General features: G+C 35.4%; 1 long non-coding RNA gene across 1 annotated transcript in view; it reads right to left on the bottom strand.

Annotated features, from left to right (window-relative positions):
* Positions 1-10798, bottom strand: part of LOC106869450 (uncharacterized) — a 224589-nt gene extending 213791 nt beyond the window's left edge. Inside the window, exon 1 of the long non-coding RNA XR_008266433.1 lies at positions 10665-10798. This is a non-coding gene — a long non-coding RNA (uncharacterized LOC106869450). The remainder of the gene's footprint in view (positions 1-10664) is intronic.
* Positions 10799-13254: the final 2456 nt, after the last annotated feature.

Below are 13254 nucleotides of genomic sequence, written 5' to 3'. Positions count from 1 at the left end.
GTCTTTCATTTGTTTCAGTTATTTGACTGTGGCCATGCTGGTGCACCACTTTTGGTCAAGCAAATCGACCCCAGGACTTATTCTTTGTAAGTCTAATACTTATTCTATCGGTCTCCTTTACCGAACCATTAGGTTACGGGGACATACACACACCAGCATCGGTTGTCAGACGTTGGTGGTGGGGGGAAGCATAGACACACACACACACATGCATATATACATATATATTCATATATGACGAGCTTCTTTCAGTTTCCGTCTACCAAATCCACTCACAAGGCTTTGGTCGACCCGAGGTTATAGTAGAAGACACTTGCTAGAATCTTCTTTCACTTTTCACCTACCATACTGCAACCATGGTATAGGACACCTGCCGCAGGTGCCACGCAATGGGAACGAACCAGAAGCTATGTGGTTGAGAAGCAACCATCTCACCACACCTATATAAGGCTATCAAATTATGCGATTGCTCTACAGTCACTGCTCCCTGTGAGCGAACTTTAAACAACGTTTCAGTCAGAAAGAATCTCTTAACGTTGACTATAAACCACTGGCATTATATATCAAACAACATATATAAAGTTATATGACATTCTTTCATACAAATCATTTGGAATATTGTCCATCACGATATTACTTTTATGTAAGCATTCGTACATACACGCATAGACACTCAAACACATACACACAGAACGAAACGTATATACACTGCCGCATACGCATCTGTGATTTATAGAAAATGTCATCTTATGCTATAATATTTATTGCAATCTTAACTTTTATATAATCATAATGGTGGTCTATGGTTAAATGTATTGTGTTGGTCTTAGTTCTGGTTATCTGTAATTTAGGTTATCAGACTTTAGGTTAATGTGTTTAGAGGAGGTTGTATGTAAAAATATATGCTGTGTTCACGGTAGCACTCATAGGCGTGGCTGTGCGGTAAGAAGTTTGCTTCCCAACCACATAGAACCTGGTTCGATCGCATTGCATGGCACCTGCCACAGATATCCTATATTATAGCGCCGGGCAGAGCAAAGCCTTGTGAGTAGAATTTGTACACGGAAACTGAAGGACGCCTGTAGTGTGTGTGTGTGTGTATATATATATATATATATATATTAGTGTATTAAGGTTACCATTTGTTTTATATTAAGAAACATATATATATATATATATTATACATACATATACATACATCTATCTATCTATATTCATGGTTGTATATATATGCTTCATATACATTTACAAACATGCACACAGATATATATATATATATATATATATATATATATCAAAGCGGAAATCCTGGAACATTTTTTATTAGTTATTAAATATACTTCATTACATATAAGAGTTACACAGGTATACATGTAACCCCCCCCCGAAAAAGCAAAAAAAAAAGCAAAAAAACAAAACAAAAACAAAACATGCAAATTGTCTCTTAATAGGAATTCTGCAGACCGAGAATTAATAAGTTACCCCCGTTAATCCTATGAGTAATAAAACATGAAATGCAGAATAAATGATACCAACAACTCTCATATAAATATAGCATCTACGAACAGACTTTGGACAACTGGAATAATTAAGTGTGATTTATGACGACACAATTACATTATACGACTGTCTACATACTACATATGCATGTATGTATCGTGGACGTAAGTACGTACATATATATATATACTTTTCTACTCTAGGCAGAAGGCCCGAAATTTTTGGGGAGGGGGGGTCAGTCGATTACATCGACCCCAGTACGCAACTGGTACTTAATTTGTCGACTCCGAAAGGATGAAAGGCAAAGTCGACTTCGGCGGATTTCGAACTTAGAATATAAAGACGAGCGAATTGCTGCTAAGCATTTTGTCCGGCATGTTAACAATTCTGCCAGCTCGAATAATTGTTTCAAATTTTCTGCATATGATCAGCACATTTAGGTAGATCATCATGTTATTTATATCGACCTCTGTTGTGCTTAACTGGAACTCTATTTCTTCCACTCCATCACTTGACTATAATTTTGTTTTATCGACCCACGAAAGAATACAAAGAAAAGTCGAACTCAGCGAAAATTGAATAAGAACAGTAACAACAGCAACACTAATAATAATAATAATATGCGCAAAATATTGATCTACAAGATATAGACCAGATTAGAACCAGTTCGAAAATTTGCAGTCTAGGAATTTCTGAGGGATGTGTCATGATGGAAATGTCGAAAATGACAATAATGCAGCGGAAAAAATACTTGAAGAATTCTATTCGATAGAAAGGTTCCCTGCAAACTAACGGAAATGACTTTCTAAAGATGATGTTTAAAGATAAGAGAGAGATAAAGAAAGAGAGAACGGGAGGAGAGAGAGAGAGAGGGAAAGATGAAGCTAGAGTACTATAAAGAGAGCTCCTTAAGTGGGTCGACATAGATATACAGAAAAACAGATGTAAACATGAATATGACCAGGAAAAAATCAATTAACCTATACGGCAGCCATACCAATCATAAGAGGAAATTGGTGCCTTCTTGATACTTCTCAAACAACAACATTTCAACGAAAAAAATGAAAACCACCCCCACAACAAAAAAAAAGGAAACACACACACACACACACACACACACACACACGCACGCACGCGCGGAACTTCGAAATTTTTGAGAAAATTGACAATGAAAGTTCACTAACAAAAAGGAATACAAAGAATGAGACATTACCAAAAAATCCCAGCATTACAAAATGGAAAATATAGGGAAAATCAATTATAATCAAAGATAAGTGGTTGTTGCTGAATCGCAAAGAATCTAGCGTTAGGAAAAGTAACATTTTTATGGCAAAAACAATCTTTCGTCTCCATATTTCATACAGTTTTACAAAGAATTAGGTAGATCAAAAACTGAAAGCAGTGCGATGCCAACAGCACGATAATAATCCCTTTTACTATAGGCAGAAGGCCTGAAATTTTGTGGGGAGAGAACTAGATTCACTGGTATTTAATTTATCGACCTCAAAAGGATGAAAGGCAAAGTCGACCTCGGCGGAATTTGAACTCAGAACGTAAAGACGGACGAAATTCTGTTAGGCAATTTCTCCGGCTGTGTTAACGATTCTGGCCGCTCGCCGCCTTAAACAACAGCAGGATAATAATAACATTGTGTGATCAGAAGTACGATGACCAAGCAGTAACATATCACAAACAACGAACACGATACTAGAACAACTGTTAGGTGGATTACAAAATACAGTCTATATAGAATTAGATTTTGTTGTATTTAGGTGGAGTCATGATTGATAAAATCTTTAAATACGCTTTAAAATTTGATTCTTGTCTATATTTCACTTACCTTTCTTTTTCGAAACTGCTGACAGTTGTTTACATCCCTTGAATATTTGTCCCTTCAAAAAGTTTTATTTTATTTTTTTTTTTCAATGAGCAATGGAAACGAACGAACCACAGTAATACAAAAATAAGGATAAAAACGTCCAACTTAAACAAGATAGATACATGCTAAAAAAAAACAGAAAACCGAGAAACTGTAAATAAACAAAAACGTCACCAGTTCCTATCCTGACAACTGAATACCAGGCATTTAAAAGAAAAAGTGTATGCTCGTTCAGAGAGTTAAAGATTGCTGTTCCTGAAAATATCTTGGGGCTAAATAATCAAATGTTGACAGTTTTGAAAAAGGAAGAGAAGAGAAATATAGATAAGCAACAACCAGTTTGTGTGTTTAGAGGCGTTGTCTTTTGTCAGGCTTGCCGAATATAATAATATTGTCTTCAAAACAGTTTGAGGTCGAAATATTTTCATATTCAATTTTAAATTATCCGAAAATAAATAAAATATCAAACGGCAGCTAAAATATCTAACAGATAGCACTAAAATCCATACACATTTGTCTCATATTTTATTGAATGAGACCCATTCTGTACCCACACGGCGAATCATGCAGAAAAACCTCTGAAATTCTATGGTTAAAAATTATATAAAACACCAAAATTCCACATAGACAAACTGCCTGTCTATGGTATATAAAGGTTTAAGATAAATATTGCAAAACTATAAATGATTTCCCGAAGGAAATCCTGGAAGAGAAATAGTCACTTGTGCTGGAAAAATCAGATATTGGTTAAAGAAAAAAAAAAAGAGAAAAAACTATTGCTTATAAAATGGCTCGTAAGGAATACAGGTCTCTGAGCAAGACATTGATTGATAGAATGTTTTCCACAGGGGTTCAGGCTAGTAGATTCTGGAAATATCATCCACGATTAAGAAAGTACTAATAACAGATAGGTACACTAAATCAGTCGTGAGCGAATGAGACGCAATCATGTAGTTCGTAAAAAAGAAACAATAACAACAAAGGGTGAAATGGAAAGCAATACATGTCGTTCTGAAGAACTTTTCGCTGAAACTGTCTGTTCCCAATTCCTTTGCATCTAATAATTTTAACTAACAAGCTAAATTAGATTGTATATGGTCCCGGGTTCATTCCCACTGCGTGGCACCTTGGGCGAGTGTCTTTTACTACAGCTTCGGGCCGACCATAACCTTGTGAATGGATTTCGTAGATGGAAACTGAAAGAAGCCCGTCGTATATTCTTTTATTTGGCGAAAGATTCAGCAGAAGTTCTCCATTACCTTTTGCCGGAGCTGCGTGAAGCTAAGGTGTTTCGCTCATAAACGCACACACCACACGGTCTGAGATTCGAACCCGCGATCGCTCGACCGCAAGGCTCGCTGCTCTAACCACTAGGCCATGTGCCTTCACTATTTCGATATTATCTTTTGAAAATAATATGAATGTAGTATTCCGTTTCGAGCACAACAACTAAAACAATAATACACTTTTTATTTTGTATCGTTTACTTGCTTCAGTCCTTGGACGGCGGTCATGCCGGAGCACCGCCTTCACGGTTTTTTAGTCAGACAAATCGACCCCAAGACTTATTTGTATTTTTTCTATTTTTAATAATTTAATATTATTCTATCGGTATCTTTTGCCAAACCGCTATTTCATGCGGACGTAAAGAAAGGTGCTCCGGTGTGTGGGGAATAACAAACACAGAAATACATACATAGATAATATAAATATATATATATATACATATATATATATATATATATATAGGAAGGGAGAGAGAGAAAGAGAGATATTTAATAGATTTCCTCACCGTTTCAGGTTGCCAAATAAGCTCACACACATGGCATGAGACAACCTGGGGCTATAGTAAAAGACTCCTCCCCAAGTTGTGCGCCGTGGGATTGAACCAGAAACTACGTAGTTGCAAATTAAGATTCTTAGCAACATAACCGCGCAGGTACCCCCAAAATAAGTATCCCAAGTCCAATAAATACCAATGAAATGGTAAAAGGGCTGCAATTTTCGGGAGTTAGTGAAAGTATTTGACAAGCATAACTTTTAGAAAGTCGAAGAAAATACTTTGCAATATTCTTTCAGTTTCGTAGCGTTCTCAGTTCAAATTCAGCCGAGGTCGACGCTGCTGTTCTTTTCGGGATAGTCGATAAAATAAAGTAGCAGTCAAGTACTGGAGTCGATGTATCGATATAATCGACTAGTTCCCATTCTTACCCGCTAATTTTCAAGTCTTATGCTTATAGTGGAAAGCAAGCATCATTAGACTTGAGCCAAAAATGTAGCTAAGAGCATACGAAACGAACTTCTAAACCAAACAGCTGTACCGACGCCTGTATATATTTATATATAAAAAATACATCCTCATATGATATTACTTACAGAACATTAGATAACTTAAGATATACACTTAGATATATAAGTGTGCAATTTTGCACGTTCCATTCACCCTCCTACTTCTACTACCATTCTCGTTCTTTCAGTCTCTTTTTCTATCTGAGGCTCGTCTTGTATTTCTACGTCTTTCTTCAATCATAAACATAAACTTCAGTTCCTGATATCATTTCATGCTATTCCACATCTTCCCTTTTATTGCGATATATATTTTCTTTTCCCCTTATCATCTTACCAATTTTCTCCATACCTTCTATCATTGCTTTATGCCTCCATCATCCGATCTGTTCTATTTGTATAATCATTCTTATTTTCATTTTATATTATTTCTATCCTATATATATATATATATATATATTTATATATATATATATATATATATTTATATATATATATTTATATATATATACACATACATATTGATAAAGATGGATATATATATGTATATATACAGATTGATAAAGGTGGGTATATATATGTATATACATATATATATATATACACATACACACATAGATTGATAAAGGTGAGTATATATATATATATATATATACACACACACACATACAGAATGCTAAATATGGGTGTATGTATATATATATATATATATATATATATATATATATATATATACTTAGATTGATAAAGATGTGTGTATATATATATATGTGTGTGTGTGTGTGTGTGTGTGTGTGTGTGTGTGTACGAATTGATAAATGTGAGTGTGTATATGTGTATATATATATGCTTGTATATACTTAAATTTATATATATATATAAGTGCACACACATACACTATTTTTATATGTCCCTATATATTCACGTGCGAACACTTACATGCATACACACACACACACACACACACACACACACATATATATATTCACATACATACATGTATACATATGATATACATGTACACACGCATATACATGTATATAAATATTATTTACTGGCCGTTGCGTTTCTGATTTGCTGTTAATGTCTACCTTAAGGGTCTAACACATAATAATATTTTTTCCACATTCCGATTTTCATCATTCTCTTTTTTTTACTTTGTTTTGTAGGTACCGTTATTGTTTACTTGTTATTAGATAGGATTTTTTTACAGTTCTTTTTTTCTCTCTTATTTTTCTAGGTAAGGGGTCTTTACCGAAACGTAAAGTTTGTCGATATCTTTGCTAGGAGAAACTAAAAAAATATATATATATAAATTATGAAAAATAACGATATTTCAGCGAATGGTGATTTTTTTGAAGATATATATTGGAGTGTTATTTGCATGTGTGTATACGCACATATACCCGGACACACAGACACACATAGACACACACACAGACACACATATATATATAGAGAGAGAGACAGCATTTATATATTATATATGTAGCATATATATATATTTGTGTCGCATATGTATATATGTATAGCATATATATATATGGCATATATATATATATGTATATAGCATATATATAGCAGATATATATATATATATATATATAGCATACATATAGCAGATATATATATATATATATATATATATATATAGCATACATATAGCAGATATATATATATAGCATACATATATGTGTATAGCATGTATATATATGTGTATAGCATATATATGTATATGGCATATATATATATATAATATATATATATAATATATTATATATGAGCGTTTGTGTGTATATATATAAATATATTGTGCATTAATATGTATATACAAATAAATACATTATATATGTATATACATACATACATGGAGGCGCGTGGCTTAGTGGTTAAAGTGTTGTACTTATATTTGTGAGATTGTGGTTAAGTTCCTGGACTGAGCCAAGCGCTGTGTTCTTGAAACAAAACACCTTATTTCACGTGGCTCCTGTTCATTCACCTGACAAGAATGAATAACCTTGTGGAGGGTGTACGAAACAGAATCTGGGAAACCAGACTCATGAGCCTACGGATCAGCTCTGGAAGGACCTTTGATCCTTTATATATATTAATATGTGTGTGTGTGTGTGTGTGTGTATCGAAATGTATATCGGGAGGATATCAGAGGGATAGATACACAGAAGGAAATTGAATGCGAGGTTGAGGTGCTCATGTAACATCTCTGTATATATATTTTGGTAAGATCGGCCGTAATGGTTATATAATATTGTATATTTCGATTAATATACCCATTCTATTGACAGATATACAAGTGCATTTTCTACTGACGTATGGTCTCTTAGACGACTTACACACACACACACTCATATATATATATATATATATATATAAAGAGAAACATATGTGTTTGTGTGTGTGTCTCTCTCTCTATATATATCTACATACATTCATATACAAGCGTATATTCATATATACACACGCACACACAAATATGAAAGACTGTTGCACAAAATACATTGTAAATCAAATTTAACGAAACGAACTTTAGATAAATACTCTTGACCGTCAGTTTTGAAAGATTCCAATGGGGGAATATTGTGTGGAATAAATGCTAATCTTTACAAGCCGTACCATACACAGAGAATAATCAAAACCGTTGAAGCTACAGCTGGACGCTCAACACTACACACAATCTCAAAAGTAGCCCTGCTAGCAACAAACCATACCCTACGCAACACACTATCATTGCAATAGTACAAACCAAATAAAAAATCCACAAATAGGAGACACTCTACACAGTAAATATCCGATAAAATAAATAGCCATCAGAAGACGTCTTCTTCAGACCGGACAACGAACAGAAGGACTCGCGTTACACACACAACTCACAATACGAACGCTAACAAAAGAATCAAGTCAAACCCCCTACCAAAAGAAAGTGCTGCAATACAATACCGGGAACAACAAAAATAGGCACAATGATACAGACACCTCAGCCCTACGGAGGTGAAACAGGGGTTGCAGTAGAAATTTGCCTCAAACTATCATATGTCGAAAATAATAAAGATTAATAATAATAATCCTTTCTAATATAAGCACATGGCTTGAAATTTTTGGGGAGGGGACTAGTCGATTACATCGACTCAGGTGTTCCACTGGTACTTAATTTATCGACCTCGAAAGGATAAAAGGCAAGATCGACCTCAGCGGAATTTGAACTCAGAATGTAAAGATGGATGAAATACTACCAAGCATTTTATCTGGCATGCTTACAATTCTGCCAGCTTTCCACTGTTTAATAATGATAATAATAATCCTTTCTACTGGAAGCACAAGGCCTCAAATTTAGGGGAAGGGATTTAGTCGATTATATCGACCCCCAGTGCGTAACTGGTATTTATTTAATCGACCCCGAAAGGATGAATGGCAAAGTCGAACTTGGCGGAAGATAAATAATAATGATGGTTTCAAATTTTGACATCAGCCTAACAAATTCAGGGGAGGGGTAAGTCAATTACATTGACCCAGTACAAAGTCATCTTCGGTAGAATTTGAACTTAGAACGTTAAGATGGACAAAGCGTCGCGTAGCATTTTGCCCGGCGTGCTAACAATTCTACCAGCCCGCCACACTCCAATTTTGATTTCTAACTTTGGCAAAAGGCCAGCAATTTCGAGAGAGAGGATAGGTCAACCCCAGTGCTCTACTGGTACTTCTTTTACCGACACCGGAAGGGATGACAGGCAAAGTCGACATCGGTGGAATTTGAACTCAGAACGTAATGTTGGACGAAATACTGCTAAGCATTTTGCCCGGCGTGCTAACGTGTCTGACAGCTGCCTGCTTTAATAATTTCAAATTTTGTTACAAGGCTTGAAATTTGGCAGCGGAGAGGGACAGTCGATGACATCGGCCCCAGAACTCAGCTGGTACTAAATTTATCGACAACGAAAGGATGAAAGCAAGGTCTACAACGGCGGAATTTGAACTCATAATGGAATGAACGAAATGCCGTTAAGCATTTTGACCGCCATGCTAACGAGTCTGCCACCTCGCCGCATTAATTAATCAATCAGTTAATTTATAAATTAATTAATCAAATGATGAAGATGATGATGAAACCTACAACAGGTACTCCTGCCGCTATATAATTCCATTTGTGTTTACAAAAATTTTTTAAAAACTTTGATAATATTTCTTTTTATCGTTCTTTTATTTTCCTGTCTTCTAGTTTTCTCGTTAAAGCATTTTAAGTGTATTACATGAATCAAAGGCACAGGACTTACACAACCGATAAACACATTATCATAAACCCCATAAAACAGAACATTACAGGCATCATACTAAGTCATAAATTAGCATCAATATTATATTACAAAAACACTAAAATAAAAATAAAGATAAACCTTCCAAGTAATAGCAAACTGCAAGCATGTAAAACCGCTAACAAACTACTAAAGACCGATTGTTGTAATAATTTAATAGCAGACGTGAACGCTTTAAACAATACGGCGCCGAATATTATATTAACTATACAACTAGAACACTCATCCGCATGATCACAATTCATTTAAAACACAGTGGTGGTGGTGGGTGGGGGGGGGACTATAGTATATTTCACCGAGCAACAGAAAATAAAATTACGGAGCAAAACATTACTGTTACTGGAAATTACATATACAAGCGGGACCCGTGAATATTTCACGGAACTAATGGTAAACCTAATGGGTTATTTCTGAAAAACTTTATCCCAAAAATCTGAAAGCGTAGGCTGTGTTGTGTCTGTATTAAAGGATAGTCGATCGTCTGCTCCTCATTGAAAAGTGAAAGAAATTGGAATACGATCATTACTTAATGCACTTGATATATTTTATGCACAATTTTATAGACTTAATACACAGCATTCATAAAATAAATACTCTTATTTTTCCATTTTCCCCATAAAAAATATCCTGTACAAATGATACAACCTCTGCCAAAATAATTACGTTCAACCTACCTTATTGATATAAGGTAAGACGCTCCTCTCTCTTCTTCTGTCTTTTCCTGTCTTTCTTTAGTTAAATTGCATATATCTGTCGCGTAAAAAAGCGCGAATATATCACGGAATTGCACTTATGCGCATGCGTTAAGTGATAGATGATATGATACACTTTTCACTAGCCAATCACCACCACGACTATCATCTTTCTCAGCTCCCCTCTCTCTCTCTCTCCTCTTTCTGTTCCCTCTCTATCTGCCTTTCTTTAACCGCACCGTCAGAAATAAAATTAACGGAAGTGAAAAACAAATGAGATATTTTTGACGGTTCATAGATAATAGATAACCGGAAGAGAGCTCTGTTGTGATAACAAGATGGAAGTACAATTGTCATTCAAAGGGATATAGATGGTTTCCGCAAAATTAGTAAACATCTAACACAAAGACGACAGATGTACACTCCATGAAAATAGGGAGCTGCTTAATGGAGAAAGCTCCTGGTTATATTAGACAGAGAATTCTCTGATTAGGAAGTCTCCTTATAAAATGGAACAGGGAAGTGGATATTTCCTTTTCACTTGAACCGAGTAGATACTTTTCCAAGTCACGAAAAGCGAATTTGTAATCATATCATTGCAATACAACTTTATTGAAAACGCGACTCTGCTTGTAATTATGGGTACAAGCATTTGTAGGTAGTTTTATTTGACTAAGTTTCTACATATACTCTGACTCACTGACCTCCGGGTTCTCGTTGACTTTAACTTTGCTTTTCACCCATTTTGCTGTCGATACAAATGTATGTAAGCATGCTATATGTACATGTGTGTTTGTGAATGCAAGTCGAAAAGTGAAACTACGAGGGACATTATAAAATCAAACAAGCAGAATTTTCGTTGTCTTTAACCAAATTCCACCGACAGGGATTTCTTTCTCTGAGGGAGACTAGATTCTTTCTTTAATCAAGAATTCTAATATGCATATGTGCGTGTGTGTTTGTGTATGCGTGAGTGTGTGTGTACATGCGCGCGAGAGAGAAATGGGAGAGAAAACAGAATGAAAAGAAAAGTAAGGAGATATTAAACGCATCAAATGACTAAATGAATGAGCACTTGATTAATAGAATTAGTAAGGTGGCGAATAAAAAGTTTTTACACATCTGCTTACTTCCTGCTACATTCGGAGTTTAAATGGAAGCGCTCTTAGCTTTCCCTTTCGTCTCTCTCCTGGATCGATAAAAAATAAACTGATACTCAAGAGTCTCTTCTCTCATGTTGTTGACTTCGTATTTAAATCACAAACGATAAAATAATTATGGTCCTGTACGTTCAAAGTTCAAAATCCCGATGTCAACTTTGGATTTCACCTCTACGACTATCGATAAAATTATGACACCCGCCAAGTACTGAAGTTGATAGACTCTTCCAACACCTTCGCAATTGACTGTTCTTGTATCTAAAATTAGAAACCATCGCTTAGTTACGAGACTTTATGTCTTGCGTTCAAATCCTATAGCGGTAAACTTTGCTTTTCGTTTCTCCGAGTCGATAAAAACTTAGCATTAGAGAAATACTGAGATTGATGTATCGACTAACTCATTCACCTCAAATTGCTGGTTTTGGACCTAAATTGACCATAACCATCTGGTCGAGCCTGCTCTGACAAATGTTTTTCGATGGCTAATTTGTCGTTTATGGTTGCAGGTCCTACAGATGATTGCAGTGCCAGCCAAACTGATGGATTTCCCAGATCAGGATTCATAAAAGTGAAATTTGTTCTCTGAAATGACAAGAAATCCAAAAGCACAGTATTTTATGTCTTGCCTTTAATTCCATCTTACGTTCTAATGATAGTGGCATTTCTGCTCTTATGTGTGTGTGTGTGTGTGGCTTCCGGATTTCACATTGGCCATGGCAGGGTGGATAACGGGTGCTATGCCTTGCCAAAGATTAACTTGTTATTTTGTCCGGGACTGCTTATTGAATATTCGCAGTTAAACTATGTCTACAGGACATTTCCCTGTCAGGAAACTGGGGACCCGATGGACGAGAGTTTCCATCTCCATACCTAAATTAGAAACCGTTATTTAGCTACGAGTCTTTACATTTTGCGTTCATAACTAACTGAGGTTGATTTCATCTTCCATCTTTCCGCAGCCGATTAAAATACAGCCAAGTAAGAGGACCAATAATATCAACTAACTTCTGCTCAGATTGCTGGCCTTGAAACTCATTTATAATAGTTCGGAGGCTTTCAGTGGAATATGGTGGTTGTCTATCATCGAGGACAGCGTCATTTTATAGAGCTGGCAATCTTTTTCTCATTCACACCTCCTTTCACTCTTTCATTTGTTTCATTCTCTTTCTTTCTCTAACACGTTCTTTTTCACTGTGTCTGTCACTCTTTCTTCTCCTCCTATCTCTCTCTCTCTCTCTCGCTATATATATATATATTTATTATATCAAAGGGAAATGGAACGAAATGACGTTCCTTTCGGAATTTATCCCTAATTTTGTGGTTCTAGAACCTAGCAGTTCTTTCTAGCGTGAGGAATCCCATGAGTAGATTCCTCTTATGTATTTAAATATACACCGTACCTTATATATATA

This window comes from Octopus bimaculoides, chromosome 21, assembly GCF_001194135.2.
Source record: "Octopus bimaculoides isolate UCB-OBI-ISO-001 chromosome 21, ASM119413v2, whole genome shotgun sequence".
Classification (NCBI taxonomy): domain Eukaryota; kingdom Metazoa; phylum Mollusca; class Cephalopoda; order Octopoda; family Octopodidae; genus Octopus; species Octopus bimaculoides.
This window is presented reverse-complemented; position numbering and strand designations above follow the sequence as displayed.